This window comes from Rattus norvegicus, chromosome 3 (genome assembly GCF_036323735.1).
Source record: "Rattus norvegicus strain BN/NHsdMcwi chromosome 3, GRCr8, whole genome shotgun sequence".
NCBI classification, from domain to species: Eukaryota; Metazoa; Chordata; class Mammalia; order Rodentia; family Muridae; genus Rattus; species Rattus norvegicus.
In genome coordinates, this window is record NC_086021.1 from 171,765,467 (window position 1) to 171,781,979 (window position 16,513).

The following is a 16,513-nucleotide window of genomic DNA, read 5'->3' on the forward strand; positions in this document are numbered from 1 at the left end:
CCACGGTCAGGTGACCCTACAAGATTGGTTGGGTGGGCCAAATCTAATACAGCCACCAAACTAGATAAGATGGATGAAGCAAAGAAGTGCAAGCTGACAGGAACCGGATGTAGATCTCTCCTGAGAGACACAGCCAGAATACGGCAAATACATAGGCGAATGCCATCATTAAACCACTGAACTGAGAATGGGACCCCTGTTGAAGGAATCAGAGAAAGGACTGAAAGAGCTGAAGGGACTCAAGACCCCATATGAACAACAATGCCAACCAACCAGAGCTTCCAGGGACTAAGCCACTACCCAAAGACTATACATGGACTGACCCTGGGCTCCAACCTCATAGGTAACAATGAATAGCCTAGTAAGAGCACCAGTGGAAGGGGAAGCCCTTGGTCCTGCCAAGACTGAACCCTCAGTGAATGTGATTGTTGGGGGGAGGGCAGTAGTGGGGGGAGGATGGGGAGGGGAAACAATAATATAGAAGGGGAGGGGGAGGGATTGGGGGGATGTTGGCCCAGAAACCGGGAAAGGGAATAACTATTGAAATGTAAATAAGAAATACCCAAGTTAATAAAGATGGAGAAAAAAATAATTTAAAAAGAAAAAGGAAAGATCTGGCCACCACAGCTACTTTAAACAATTATTAATGTGACTTGAAGCACAGTGTCTAAGCTGATACTGGATCAGGTGAACAGGGTCCAAAGGCCTCTGCAGGGTGCACACTTTCAGAGCACTGGGTATGCAACTGCCAAACTTCCTCATGGCCTCAGAGCAGCTGCAAAGTTCCTGTCACATCTGTGCTATCCATCATCCCAAGAGTAAAACGGTGGGTCCTAATCCCTCGCTGAAGGTCTGTTTTGAGAGATAAAGCACATCATGGATGTGAGAAATCTAGCAAGGCACCTAGCATGTAAAAGCTGCTTGTCATGTCTGTTTCTGAAACTGAGTCAGCCTGACCCGCGCACTTTACACATGAAAACCTTGGGGCCCAGAAAGGGGAAGGGGCTTGCCAGAGCCACACAGCAAGTCTAGCTAGAGGCCTTTGGAGGAAGCCCTAGGCTTCCTTCCCTTTTGTGGGCCTTTTCTTCCTGACTCTGAAAGGGTCTGGTTTGTCCCACAAAGGCTGCAGTGCAGGAAAGGTGGCTCAGCACTTCTCTGGAAGATGCTCGTTCGTAGCCTCTGATTCTGAGCCCGTGGGGAGAGGGAAGGGAAGAAGGCGACTCCCTTCAGCAGAGTCCCCTCGCCTTCTCTCTTCTGGATTAGGGATTCCACTGCCTCCCACCCGCCTGCGCGGCACCACCTGCTCCTTCTACCTGAATCGGGGGCACCTGATGGAGAAGCCATAGAGCACACACTGGAGACAGGCAGTGATGTCTCAGAGGCAGAAAAAACGATCACCGGAAGCAAGTCAGGCCACTGTCCTGACACAGCATCCCACAAGTCGCAGAGCCTGTGAACACAGGCCCTTTAAGGCCAGCTTGTCCCTCAGTCAAGGTGGAGGGGGACCTGGCCCTCAATGCCTGGTCTGTCAGAGCAGCTCTGAGCCAGACCCATCAAGTGCCTGGCCTTTCTGCTCTGTCTCTGCCGCATCCCAGCAGCCCTCTGGGCTCAAACCTCATCTCGATCCTGATTAAACTTCCTCTCCCTTCCATCTGTAATCATGTGCAGGGCTGTGAGTTTCAAAGCCTCATATAAATATGTGCTTTAGAATTAAACTGCCTCAGCAATCCCCAACAATGATTTCTCCAAAATTAAGCCGAGACAATTTGTTGAGCCAGAGCACTACATCTGAAACATGATGGGATGGGAAGGAATGTTTCCAGAGCCCAACGCTTTCCTAAACAAGGCTCCTCTGAAGGCAAAAGGCAGGCTCCATGGGTGCATGCTGCCCCCTGGCAGTACCGGGGGTTAGCGGCATCCCAGAATGCAACACACCATCCAAGGGAAACGGCATCACCTCTTCTGAGCTCTCTTCTGAGCTCTCGGCTTCCCGCACTCAAAGAGAATACCCTGAGATCCCAACGGTAGGAAGAATACCCTGAAAAGAACAAAAGGGTGGGGTGAACTTGGACCTATGTAGCTGGCACAGCCCCCGCTGTGCAATGTGAGACTAAAAAGGAACGAGGGACACGTGAATGCTGGGTATAGAGGAATCTCCCCTGCATCGTGGTGAGGGGACCTGAAAGGCCACGCACTGCTCAGCTCCCTTTGTCCAGAGCAGACAGGTACAGGGAAACAGAAAACGCAAGAGTGGTAACCAGAGGCCTGGGAGAAACAGGGCTGGCGGGTGGAGGGTTCATGGTTCATGGGGTTTCCGTACGAGAAGAAGAAAGGCCCTTGAAACCAGGCAGCGATGATAAAACACTAAGAATGTGTGTAACGCCACCATACTGCTCACATCAGAGGGGAAATCTTAGATAAACAAATGTTTGAGGATAAATAAATAAAAAGGGCCTGTGAAGTGGCTCAGTGGGTAAAGGTGCTCGCCACAGAGCCAGTGGAAGTAGGAGGCCAACTCCTGCAGGTTATCCTCAGCCCTCCGTACCTATGTGCACATGCACAGGCACGCACACAAATAAATAAAATAAATAAATGTTGTGCAGACCCACTGTAGTCAAATTGACCACTGGGGTAGTTTGGTCACCTTGACAGAATCTGGAGTGGCCTGGGAGACAGCTCTAGGCATGCCTGTGAGGGTTAGCTAGATGGGAGGGCCAGGTAGAAAGGCCGTCCTTAGGCAGCAGCATCCTTCTGGTTGGGGTGCTAAAGTAAGTGGAAAGGAAGAGGCAAAGTAAGCCCAACACCAGGATCTGCTTCTTTCCCTGTTTCCTGACTAAGGATGCAATGGGACCAGCTTCCTCGTGCTCCTACAACCAGCCTTCCAAACCAAGATGGCCTTTACCTGGAACCGTGGTCCAAAGCAACCTTTCCTTCCTCCTTCCCTCCCTCCTTCCCTCCCTTCTTCTTCCCTCCCTTACTTTCATCCTTCCTCCCTCTCTCCCTTCCTCCCTTCCTCCCTTCCTTCCTCCCTTTTTCTCTCTCTCCCTTGGTCCCTTCCTCCCTTCCTTCCTCCCTTTTTCCTTCCCTCCCTTTCTCCCTTCCTTCCTTCAATTGCTTTGATCAGGTATTCTATTAAACAAGAAAGTGACTAACACAGTCACAAAAAACTACCTCAGATCCCTCTCTCACCCACCTTCCCTCCCCTCTCTCCCTCCCCTTGGGTGCTCCAGCCTACCTTGAAGTGGCAACTTCAGAATATCCCCCAGAGGAGCCATCTCTGGCAAACAGGATCACCAGTTCCTTCACCCAGGACCAGGCTAGCGGCAAAGCATCTGCAAGCCAAGAGCATCTACACTGCCCCCTGGTTCTGACTGTCTACATGGAGAACATCCCTTCCCTCATGGCTGGAGTCTTTGGCATGAAAGCTACTGACTCTCACTACTTGGACTGTAGAGGTTTTCTGATTCTCTCTGTACTATTCTCTTCCCTGATAGCCAAGCCTGGGGACTTCTCAGTGACAGTCTCTTCTCCACTTCAACTAGCCATCCTCAGGGCAGGCTTGTGAATCTAGGAAAATACTTCCCAGAGGATCTTAGTGCCCAGCTGATGGAACCTAGACAGCCTGCCCTCACCCCAAAACATACTGTAGGCGACCCAGATTCCTAAGGAGAGCCTCTATAGCATGTCATTTAGTCTTCCTGAAGATATAAGTACACAAATTGTTCCCATTTTACTGCTGAAGAAACTGAGGCTCTAGGATCAGGAGTCACACAGGGAGTCAGTGCCAAGGACAGAATCTGAAGCCTGGTCCTCCCAACTGGCCTCTGGACTCCAACAACCTCTAAGGGCTGGATTCCTGTCACACATCAGAGACCTGTAGCAAGAGGGACTCCAAAAATCAGGACCACTTATCCCCTGCCTGGGAGCTCTGACAGAAGTAGACTTGCCTCTGGGGCCCAAGGTCAGGCACAGAGAGACTTGAGATGTAAACATCAGTGAATATATGCAAAGAGGGAACAAACACAGACCCCACCACACCTAAGGCAGTGGAGCTGACCTGGAAACAACTCAAAACAGCACTAGACCTGAGTCTTTGCTCAGAGCTTTGATTAAGTGATGAGCTAAACAGCTAGGGGATTTGTCTTAGTGGTGTCCACTTGCGCTCTCTCTTTCTCTCTCCCTCTCCCCCTCTCTCTCTCCCTCCCTCTTCCCCCCTTTTTCTCTCTCTCATTCTCTTCCTTTCTCCCTCTCTCCCCCTCTTTTCTTCTCTCCTCATCCCTATGTCTCTCCCTATCCCTCCCTCTGTTCATCCTTCCTTTTCTCTCTCTCTTTCTCTCCTCACCCTTTGTTGTTGTTGTTGTTGTTGATGATGATGATGATGATGATGATAATAATGATGATGATAATGTTATTAAAGAGAAGAACTCATGTAGACCAAGTTTGTCCCAAATTTACTAAAATTCACTATGTAGTCAAGGATGACCTTGAATTTCCAATTCCCCTGCCACCACCTATCAGCAGGTGAGATTACAGTAATGTGTATCTCACACTCACACATACACACACACACACTCACACACACACATACAAACACACACTCACACACACACTCACACATACACACTCACACATATACAAACACACACACACTCACACACACACTCACACACACACTCACACACACACTCACTCACACACACATACACTCACACACACACTCACACACACTCTCACTCACATACTCACTCACCCACACATACACTCACACACACTCACACACACACACACACACTCACTCACACACTCACTCACCCACACATACACTCATACACACCTAGTCTCAGGTCTTCCCAAAAGTCTTTGCCGAAGAAGGTGTTTATCTAAAAGGCCCCATAGGCTCTCCCCACCTACCTCAAACTTCAGCAGTGAAACTCTTCCTAAAGGAGCCGAAAAGTTACTCAAAATCCTCAGACTCCATCTTCAACTATTAGGACCCACTTTCTCCCACATGCTTTGAACGGCGGAATGGGGTTTTCAGATCATTCGACCAGATGGGGTGGTGGGCCAAATCCCACAATGGTATTGAGAAAGAAAAGCTATCAGTCCCTTGTGATTCAACATTTTTTGTGCCCTATGCAGGTAACTCATGCCTATGTTCTCAGCTACTTGAAAGGCTGAGGCAGAAGGATTTCAATTCCAAAGCCAAATTCAGGGATCTTAGTAGAACCTTGTCTCAAAGTAAAAAGATAGCTTTAAAAAATTTGGACAGGAGCTGTGTCTCAGCTGTGACCGTTTTCCATATGTGAGGTTCTAAGTTCAATTCCCAGTGAGAAAGAAAAAAGTTCATGTATCAAATGGACATTGAAGTGAATCTGTAGCATGACTTGGATCCCCTAAGAGCCTACTTTTATATATGATTTTATATATATCATATATATGGTATGTGTGTGTTTTAAGACATACACACAGTTCTTTTTTATTGATATTTTTAATTTACACTTCAAATGTTATCTCTTTTCCCGGTTTCCTGTCATAAATCCCATCCCCTTCCCCCTGCTTCTATGAAAGTGTTTCCCCACCCATGCACCCACCCCTTCTTGCCTCCCCGCCCTGACATTCCCCTACACTGGGGCATTGAGCCTTAACAGGACCAAGAGCTTCTTCTCCCACTGATGCCCAACAAGGCCATCCTCTGCTACATATGCAGCTGGAGCCATGGGTACTCTTTGGATGGTGGTTTAGTCCCTGGGAGCTTTGGTTGCTTGGTATTGTTGTTCTTATGAGGTTGCAAACACACACACAAAAAAAAAAAAACCACACAGGGTATGCACTCACTAAGTAGATATTAGTCCAAACGCTCAGATTAGCCAAGATACAATCCACAGACCATATGAAGCTCAAGAAGAAGGATGACCAAAGTGCAGATGTTTCAGTCTTTCTTAGAACAGGGAACAAAAATATTCACAGGAGAAAATATGGAGACAAAGTTTGGGGCAGAGACTAAAGGAAAGGCCATCCAGAGACTAACTCACCTGGGGATCCAGCCCATATAAAGTCACCAACCCAAACAATATTGCTGATGCCAATAAGTGCAAGCTGACAGGAGCCTAATATAGCTGTCTCCTGAGAGGCTGTGCCAAAGCATAACAAATTCAGAGGCGGGTGCCTGCAGCCAACCATTGAACTGAGAAAGGGGTCCCCAATGGAGGAGTTAGATAAACACAGTTCTTGTGTCCAGGAGAAAGAAAACAAGAGACCCACCTTCTATCCCACCATCTTCTATCCCATGATCTGTTCAGAGCCAGTTGAAGTCTTGGTGATTTCTGCACCCTCTCTTTCCCATGTTAGGCTGAGTAAATGGAACCTTTGCAGCAGGTTACACTCTGACACCCTCCCTAGATGAGCTGATCCTATGTCCCATTCTCACAGTTAGAACCATGATATCATCAAACTCATCAGCTCCCAAGACAGACCCATGAATGGAAGCTTCTTCCCTCTTCTTCCTCAACTCATACAGCTGCATCCTACGAGCCCTGTCTTAGTGTTTTACTACTGTGAACAGACACCATGACCAAGGCAACTCTACAGAAACAACATTTAATTGAGGCTGGCTTACAGGTTCCGGTGTTCGGTCCATTGTCATCAAGGCAGGAACACAGCAGAATTCAGGCAGGCATGATTCAGGAGGAGCTGAGAGTTCAACATCTTTATCTGAATGCTGCTAGGAGAAGACTGGCTTCCAAGCAGCCAGGATGAAGGTCTTAAAGCCCACGCCCACAGTGACACACCCACTCCAACAAAGCCATACCTGCTCCAACAATGCCTAACCTCCTACTAGTGCCATTCCCTGGGTCAAGCATATACAAACCATCATAAGCCCTATCAGCTGAAGACATTCTGTGACTGCCCACTCTCTCCGACTCATCTTAATCTTACCCTAACTTGTGTATAATCCTTCTACCCAGCTCTCAGCATGCCCCCTGTTCTCAACATTCCTTCTTTGTGCTATGTTCAGTTGCCTGTCTCATCTCCCCAAGGATCACCCCAGGTTTCACCCATGCATAGAAGGCCATGTAAGTAGAGCACTATGACACCCCTGCTCTCCCTCCTAGTCTGTTGTCTGACCCCTGGTATCCCTCTAAAAGGAGGGTATTTTTCTCTTGCCTCGAAGGTGCTGTTTTGACAGAAGCTCTACTGACTTCCTGTTTCCCACTTATAAACCTCCTATTCACCTTCAAAGCCATGCTCAGTCACCCTCTTCTCAGAGAAGCTAGGCAGTGTGGCCCTTCTGTGATCCAGACTTACAGAGATTTCCTGACATTCACATCATGCACTGGCCACACTGCCGTCTCTTCTCCGAGGCTCTGAGATCACTGAAGATGGGCCTGGGTCCTTCACCTCCAGTGTCCAGCACTGAGTTGTACCCATAGGTACTCATCCATAAGTGTGTCTAGAATGAGTGCAAATGGTAAGTGCGTATCAGATGCATGAATGCACACTTGTACACACTGATGAATTTCTAGCTGTGTGATGAATACCTAATGGACACATGGAGTATTAACCAGACTCAATACATTAGGCCATCTGTGCCAACCACATTCCGTGATCGCAGGCTCCAGAGTGAGCACAGAACTGGGGTTGGACTTGTGACCCTGCCCTTTCCTTGGGTGGTTTCTATATTCTAGAGCTTCCAAAGAGTGCATATCATTTCTGCATTCACTATAATTCAATACTTCAGAATTCTCTGCCTTTGGTCTACTGGGAATGGGAACTCCCTTCCTCATTACTAGGGAGCCCTCTGCTTTAAATGATCTGATAGTCACTCGAAGCTTCCCCTTGTTTTCCCCCCAATCTACTTAGCAATCTCCTCTCAGTCCTCTAAGTTCTAGATACAATTTGTGTTCCTTCGTTCCCTCGCCCCACCTGCCGCTTACCCTTCCACTGAAATAACCCAGCTCGTTGCTGGTTCAAGTGCCACACTACTACCAGAAGACAGGGGATGTCTGTCCCTCTCCCACATCAGGAATGCTGTCTTCATTGCCCTTGGCAGGGTAGGCAAACCACCTCTAAAATCCCAACCTACCATCTGCTTCTCAGACCAGTGCTTATTCTGAGAATCCCAGCTTAGCCTTCTCAGGAAGCTGACTGTGATAAGACTGGAGGATAGCCTTCCTGGGTCCTCTTTACTAGCATCAAGACCCGGAGACATTGGCAAAGGTGGTATCTGCTATGATAAAGTATTTATATGTCACAGTGCAACCCAGCATCATTGTTTTTCATCACACAAAGAGATGTTTTAATCCACCGATGGCTCTCCTCCACGTAGTGACTCAGGAAGCCAGGCTCCTTTCCTACGGTGGACAGAAGCTATCTTCACTAGGCAACCTCAAATTCTCCATGATTCTCCGGTTAGCATCACAATGAGTGGAGAGAACAAAGGACAGAAAATGTTATAGACTTGGCTCAGAAATGGCAGCCATCACTCTCTTTGTATTTCATTAGCTAGAACACATTATGCAGACACACCTGGGGGTCTAGGAAAGAAGAGGAACATAACCAGGCGCTGCCTAAAACATTCAAGGAGTGAAATGTTCTCTTCTGGTGTGAAACTAAATTCTCCATGGGCGCCTTACCCTAACCTCTGGTCGGTATAGGATGCCAACGTGATGTGAAACATTCCATAGCCCTAGTTCTTAAACCCTGGTTTCATTTGTTCACACCCCAGACTTTCCCTAGCCATAGCCTTCTCTCGACCTTCCTACTAGCTTGCTCTACCCCACCCTTCTCATACCCAAGCAGGAAGCATCAACTACAAATAGCTTATGCGAAATTACACACCATGAGCAAAGGAGAGAGATGCGGTGAATTTCAGCTCAAATCCCAAGCAGCCACCTTATCTCCAGGAGAAAACCACAATAGCTCATTTCTTTACTTCATTATTCTCTTACAGTAGCTATGACAGTCTCTTACAACTTTTTTTTAAAGATTCAAACACTCCAAGGATCAGCAGTGGACAAGTTAATGAGAAACACAATTGTTGCTGTTAGAAGTAAAGAGCTGATCATGGTGAAATGTGAAGGAATTATTGCGTTTATCTAAGGTTTGTCAGTTTAAGTGCAGGAAGCTAATGTTGGGGAAACATAAATGGTCTTTGAACCAAGTGAATAACGCGGCTGCTTCTTCCTGCTTTTTTTTTTTTTTTTGGTAACAGTTATTAAATTAAACACACATAAGTTCAAATGCCCCTGAGATGATATGTCGAAATATCTTTAACCATACCTCCGTTTCAAATTGCCAATCTGAGCCTGCCTGTTCAAATTCCTTTCCTCCAATCTGCCAATAGGAATGAATGAAAAAATTTAGATATCCAATCAAGTGAGTTTATCTCCAAGCTGGAAAGCAAAGACAGTTGCTCTCGGCGAGCCAAGACCACTGTGACGTGTCTTAGGACATAATGTATGACATATTAGATTAAGGGCACTTTACCCCATCCTCTATGGGTTCCAGTTTCACCCTGCCGCTGGGGTGTGGGACACGCTGCTTGGGCAGGCAGAACACTGAGCACTCGTAGACTGTGTTTACCCTGTGTTGCTGTGTAGGGTGCTGGGCTTTACGGAAATACCTAAATGTCTGATATGTAGAAGGCTGAAGTCGGGGTTCCCTGACTCCCAGGCATCCAGTTGCTGCTAAGGTGTCACACAAGGGAGTCAGGAATGAAGGATCAGGACCATGGGGGCCCATGGGCTGAGGACACAATGAGTCTGGAGCCGGGGAAATGGGGAACATCAATTTAGTTCATCAGCAAAAGTCCTTAGCTTGGCAGGGGTTGTCTGGGAGCACAGAGAGGCCTTCTGCGGAGGCTTAGGCAGCAGCTCTGTAGGCAAAGGCTTTCTCCATGCTCCCCACAGTGGTTCTCAATGAAAAAGACAGTCCATGTTTAGTCGTACTGTTTATTGACTGTTCCTCGTGGAAAATGGGTGCGTACCACCTTCCTCAGGGTGAACTAGGAAGGAATGTCTGGGAAGGGAAGCTTATTGGCTAAACCCTCAGGGTCTCTAGATACCTCGATAGTATGGAGAACTCTGTTCTTAGTTATGTGACTGATGTGGGGAGTATAGATACGTGTTCTGGGCCAGGAATCTAGTAGGGAGCAGGGAGGCATCTACCGTCTCAGGTGGGTACCTAGGTACTGTCTCCACATGCCACAATATTCTCTCTCTCTCTCTCTCTCTCTCTCTCTCTCTCTCTCTCTCCCTCCCTCCCTCCCTCCCTCCCTCCCTCCCTCTCTCTCTCTCTCTCTCTCTCTCTCTCTCTTTGTGTGTCTGTCTGTCTGTCTCTCTCTCTCTCTCTCTGTCTCTTTCTTACACACACACACACACACACACACACACACACACACCAACATATCACTTCCCTATTTTGGAGGAACAGTAAAGCTGAAATACATTATCTGACAGAACCCATGACAATGTTGGACACACACATAAATCTCTCAAAGAATAATAACAGTGCATGTTTAAAATCACCTACTGAGACCAGTGAGGTGGTTCAGCAGATAGTGCACTTAGCACACAAGCCTGAGGACCTGGGTTCAATCCCCAGAGCCCATGTAAAGGTAGAAGGTGTGAGAACTGACTCCATAAAGTTGTCCTGTGATTTCCACACGCATGCCGCAGCACAGACACACTCATGCCCACACATCATGCACACATGATCATAAGAAATACATTTTTAAAAATCACCTACCATAAGTGACTATTTATTGGCCAAAACAACACCCAGTTCTGTGTGATCCCTGCAAACATGAGGCGTCTTTAGCGCTCCTCAAATCCATGTGGTAAGATCCAAAGCTCGCTGCAGGGTGTGAATGCTGGGGGAACTAGGAGAAAGATGAACGGAAATCCTTACTAGCATCTCTGTACTTTTTCCGGAAATCCAAACTTACTCGCTCTCATAGAGCAAGCTAAGCCTCAACCGTATAAACATCGTCTCTGCAGTAGAACTATGTATTCGAGAGATATTTTGAGTAAGAAAGGCAAACACGATCATCAAAATATCTAAATTAGTATCTAAATGATCCAAACGATGGCTAGGAGGCTGCCAAAACCCAAGGCAGTTGTCTGGAAGACCAGAGGGAGCAATTTCTCCAGACTCAGATGAAAATAGTGAGACGAGGGAGAAGGGTAGAGAACGAACTGCAGAGGCCCAGTCAGCTCCAGTAGGAGAAATGAATGAACAGGTGGAAGAGAGATGATAACGGGCAAAGGAACATACGGAAATTACCTCGATGATAAGCATTAGGCTTGCCCCCGAGGATGGCGAGTGGTGCTGGTTGGGAAAGCAAAGCAGAAGCTCAGCCTGAGGGCCACGCCTGCATCCTTGGCATCTGCACAAATCCTGTGTGTGTCAGAGAGCTGCAAATGGCGCTGGCTTGTCCTGCACCTCCAGAGGGCTAACTGAAGCGGAGGAGAGCCCAGGATTCCTAGCAGGGCTCCCAGTGAGCTGGGGGCTCACATAGGCTCGGAACATCTAAGGAGCCATAAAGCAATGTGGTCAAGCTTGTCCGCACAGCCCTAGGAATGAACAAAGCTAAGGCAGTATGCAGAAATGTGAGGGTGGAGGAGGGGGTGTTGGGACTTGGTTCCATTCCTTACTTAATTCCATTCGTCCCATTGCCCTGCCTTCCACATATGTTTCTCTATCCAGTCTGGAAAGCTTAGATAACCTCACTCTCTGCTTTCCTCACAAGGCCATTTTATCTCCAGATGATGACGTTTTCCCCCTTCCCCCAGATGATGACTTTTTATCAGTAGCCATATCCTCTCCGTGCCCAGAACCTCAACCCAAGTCCCCATCCTTGGACTCTGTTCACAGTGCCTCAGTACCACCTTCATATTCCAGCCTCTGAAGCTGAGTTATCCACTAGATACAAAGACTTAAACCGAGCGCGTGTCACAAACTTAACCGCCCACATGGATGCAGGAACGGAGAGCATTGAAGACCATGGCGACCAGAGAGCATGCGCTCTAAGGACAGAGCCCATTACTTCTCACACCCAGCTCAATGTCTCCTATCAAAATATTGACTGAAGCAGACTAGGTCTTTGAGTTTCTCAAGGAAGGGTTGTCTCTTAGATGTGACCTTATGGTTTAACGGGCATCCTATTCTGTTTTTAAGCCGGGTGAGATAGTTTCTAACCTGCTTTACAACATCCACGGCAGGTAAAATGGTGCTCGGGAAGCGCTGCTGAGAGAGAGCTCAGTGCTTCCGAGAGGCTGTCAGTCTGGCAAGTCTACAATATGCAAATGTGCCCCCAGAGCATTGCCTCAAACCTACATAGAGTAATGGTCACCCCCAACCCTGCCTTAGAGATAAGAAACTAAACTCACAATGAGGCAGAATATGGTTTACCCAAAGCACACGGTGTTGATGCAAGGATCTAGATCTAGGTCTCTCTTGTTACCGGGGAAACTGAGGTTCTGTTGTAGGGTTCTGAGTTCCTTTGATAAAAGAAATTAAAAACTAGACTCAGAAGGAAGCTCAAGAACAATTTTGTTTTGGGAGAAAAATAGTACAGGCAAGCTGAAAACCCCAGCAGCCACGAGGAAGAGGGGAAATGCTGGTCCTGGGTGGTCCTTCCTAACAAGTTTCACAGTCACTTCTTAAATGGATGGTTCTCTCTCCTGAGACTGCCTCCAAGCTTAACTAACAGAGGCTTCGATGTCAACAGAGATTCAATATTATCCTCGAAAGTGAGTGGTTACTGATCCGCCCTTTACTGTCACAGAAGGAAACAATAAGCTAGCTCACTTCCTTCCTTCACTAACCCTACCATTTTCGGTTATATGAATTCTGCCAAAGTGAAAGATGATACTCAGAGAGCCAATCTACCCGTTGTGCAACAGCTAGGAAGTGGCAGCCAAGGAGTTCCATTTTGTTAAGAGTTCAATATTTCCCTTCAACCACAGCCGCAGCCCTGATGGTTTCCCCAGTGTCCTCTTCCTTCATCTGGTTTGTCAGCTTCAGTTCTTTCTGTCATTCCTGATGCATTAGAGTCATGACTCATCACTGACTCAAATACGGTAAAGAAGACCGTCATGATTCCACTGATCATTCCCACCCTTGACTCCCTTCTGTTTCCCCCAGGGTGAAATGGGAATTCACCAGAGCTGGGGGCGGGCAGGAAGACTGTTCCGTGTATTCCTATCCCCTCCATCAACTCCCATCTCTTCAAATAATGAGTGACCTCTTTAAAGTCATCAGTAGCAGCTGCCTGTTCTGTAGAGTTCATAAGATGCAACCACATGGTCTTCTGTGTCTTGTTAGGATTTGAGGAGGAGAAGGAAGTGAAGAGTTAATGCCAACGGGGTGATCACCACATTCTGGGATTATCAGTGATGACTGCACAACTTTGAAAAAACTAAACCATGATTTTTTTTATTAATTTTTTAATATTTGTCAATCGGTCTGTGTGTTGGGGATGAATGAGAAGGTGGCTGTGTGCCACAGTGTACTGAGCAAGTCAGAGAACAAGGTCAGGGAGTCAGTTTTTTCCTTCTGCTACGTGAGTTCTCAGGGATTAAACTCAATTAAACCATAAATTTTGGACAAATGTGCATAACATAAAATTACCATGCAGTCCTTGTCAAGCATACAGTCCAGTGTCATTAAGTGTACAGCCACCACCACTTCTATCTCCACAATGTTCTTAGCTTCCCTGTGTTAATCATAATTCTACAAAGAAACAGGCCAATAGGATGTGTGTGTGTGTGTGTGTGTGTGTGTGTGTGTGTGTGTGTGTGTGGTGTGTGTGACTGTGTGTGTCTGTGTCTGTATCTGTGTGTGTCTGTGTCTGTATCTGTGTGTGTCTGTGTCTATATCTGTGTGTGTCTATGTCTATATCTGTGTGTGTCTATGTCTGTGTGTGTGTGTCTGTCTGTCTGTCTAGACATACATATAATATAGTACAGTGATATATTGTAAGGAATTGGCTCATGTGCCTGGGGGGTGGGGGTGGGGTAGGTCCTAACATCTGCAGCAGACAAGCTGGCAACCCAAGAGTGTGGATGATATAGTTGAAATCCAAAGGCGAGCAGGCTGAAGACCAAGTAAAAGCCCACATCCAAAACCAAGAGAAATGATTTCCCACAAACTCCCTGCCAGGGGCTTTCCTGCTATTTGAGGGATAGTCAATGTTTTGTTCTATTCAGGCGTTTGATGGATTACATTGCCCACTTAGAGAGGATCATATTCTCTACTCAGACTACTGAGTCCAGTGTTAATCTCCCCCTCACCAACACACCTACAAGTGCTTGGCCAAATAACTGGATACTTCATGGCTTGTTGACATATAAAATCAGCATTTTCAAAATGAAGTACCCCTTAAACAACCCCAATGCCACCTACCTCCCTGCCCTTGTCAACCACAAGCCTTGTCTCTGTCTCTCTGAATTTGACTACCCTAGAATGCTGTACATACAGTCACACAATATCTATACTCTTTGGCTAACTTATCACTCTCAGCACAATGTCTGCAAGGTTCACCCATATTACAGCAACTGTCAGAATTTCCCTCCCTACCCAAGTGGACTAACTATGCCACTGTAGGCATCTAGGATATTCTGTTTGTCCATTCAGCTACGAATGGACATTTTGGTTATTTCTCTTTGGACTATTGTGAACGGTGCTTTTCTGAACATTGGTGTGTAGGTCCCTTTTCAACAATCTACTTTCAAGTCTTTAGAACTCTGATTCTCAACCTGTGAGGCATGATCCTTTTCATGGTTGCATATCAGATATTCTGCATATAGGATACTTATATTACAATGCATAAGTGTAGCAAAGTTACAGTTATGAGGTAGCAATACAATAATTTTATGGTTGGGAGTCACTACAATATAGAAACTCTATCAAAGGGTCACAGCACTAGGAATGTTGAGAACTGCTGCTTTAGAGGTATGTGTCCGAAATGGTAAAGGGGGAAGGGAGTACATACATGTGGGCGTGGTCAGAGAACAACCTCAGTTGTTATTGATCATCCACTTTTCATTTGCACATCTGCTGCATTTATACTTAGGGCTCAAACTCAGAGAGTCAAGCTCACAAAGCAAGTGCTTCACTAAGCCATCTTCCCCAACCTCAAAATTAACATTTTTGAATGGTAAACTTTATAGCATGTAAATTATACCCCAATAAAGAGCACTGAAGCAACACTGAGGAAATAATATGAGGTGTTCCATAAAACCATTGGCCTTGTGTCTTTAAAACATCAATGTGGGGGAAAAATCTATAGGGATAAAACTCTGTAGATCAGCAGAGAACAAACAATACCTGCACCCAGTCCTTTTTTCTTTGCCTTCCTCCACTAGAAAGGATCGGAAGGAAGGACCTCGTTTGCCTGTTATTTCTGCCACTTAAGGTGAGCCATGATGTCATCCCAACCAATGGAATGCAGTGGAAATCGACTGAGTATTTCTAGAAATGTCTTTGCTTTCAGATCTCTCCTTTCTTTCTGTCTGAATGGGTAAACATGAAATCTGAAACGGGGGGGAGGCCACCTTGGAACCACAGGTAACAAGCTTCAGGATTCTGAGAAGAAAAGAATGGAAACACAGCCCCGAGTCCTTGATGGCATCTTCGATCTGCCTCACCAACCCTGGACTCTTGACCTCCCAGCTTCTTGTTACATGAGATTTTGAAATTTTAAAAAACAACAAAAACAATAAAGCTTTAAGCCATTGTTAGATTCTCTGCTATTTGCAGGCAAGTCTTTTAAGGAGACATCCAGAAAGATGACTTTAACCTCTATATGCTCCATCTCCTCATCTATATAGTAAGATTACTCATAGAGATGTAAAGAAGACCGTCATAGGATTGATGTGAAGTTTAAGTAGTTACTACTGATAAGACGTTAGGGGCGAAGTTGACATTTATGAACCTAATGAGCATCTGCCTGTTATTTTGAATCATTGCTATTATTACTATTACTAATATTACTAATACAGAATAAGAAAATGTTCGTGAGAGTTCACTCTCTCAAGCCCATGAAATTAATCAAAAAGGAATTTAAAGACTGCAGTAAAGAATCTAGAGAATATACAAAAATCCATTCAGATGCTGGCTCGTGAGTTAAATACCCAGCCAAGAGGAGATACTCAGGTTCTGTAATCGTTCGGCTGGATTCAGGTCCTAGACTTTCCACTTAAAAGGTTGAAAGGTAGCCTGACGTGGATGCCATTCATCCCAGCACTCAGGAGGCAGAGGCTGATGGAGCTCTAAGTTCAAAGCCAGACTGGTCTACAGACCTAGTTACAGGACAGGTGGGGCGACACTGAGAAACCCTGTCTTGAAAAGCAAACACAAAGCAAACAAAAAAAAAGTTGAAATGCAGAGGAGTCACTCAACCTTTATGGAGAGCGGAAGATACCCAGGGTGCAGATGTGTTGTGGGGCTCAGCCAACAGCGTCAAGGACCCTAGCACAGGAGCAAGCCAAGCAATGCTTCCTCAGGAAGA

The 16,513-nt window shown here is 46.3% G+C and overlaps 2 long non-coding RNA genes across 9 annotated transcripts; one reads left to right on the forward strand and one right to left on the reverse strand.

Annotated features, from left to right (window-relative positions):
- Positions 1-628: 628 nt before the first annotated feature.
- LOC102547303 (uncharacterized) lies at positions 629-12,465 on the reverse strand. Of its 8 annotated transcripts, XR_005502697.2 has the most exons (7): positions 12,199-12,382; positions 11,284-11,573; positions 10,747-10,879; positions 9,280-9,333; positions 3,236-3,332; positions 1,936-2,038; positions 629-852 (listed from the first exon to the last, which is right to left on the reverse strand). It is a non-coding gene; the product is annotated as an uncharacterized LOC102547303 (long non-coding RNA). The 8 variants fall into 8 exon arrangements; XR_010065449.1 differs by lacking the exon at positions 629-852 and having other exon boundaries at positions 1,766-2,038; positions 12,199-12,379; XR_010065450.1 differs by lacking the exons at positions 629-852; positions 1,936-2,038 and adding an exon at positions 2,546-2,763 and having other exon boundaries at positions 12,199-12,379.
- Positions 12,466-12,502: 37 nt separating this feature from the next.
- LOC134486474 (uncharacterized) lies at positions 12,503-15,745 on the forward strand. Its single transcript, XR_010065452.1, has 2 exons — positions 12,503-12,752; positions 15,369-15,745. It is a non-coding gene; the product is annotated as an uncharacterized LOC134486474 (long non-coding RNA).
- Positions 15,746-16,513: the final 768 nt, after the last annotated feature.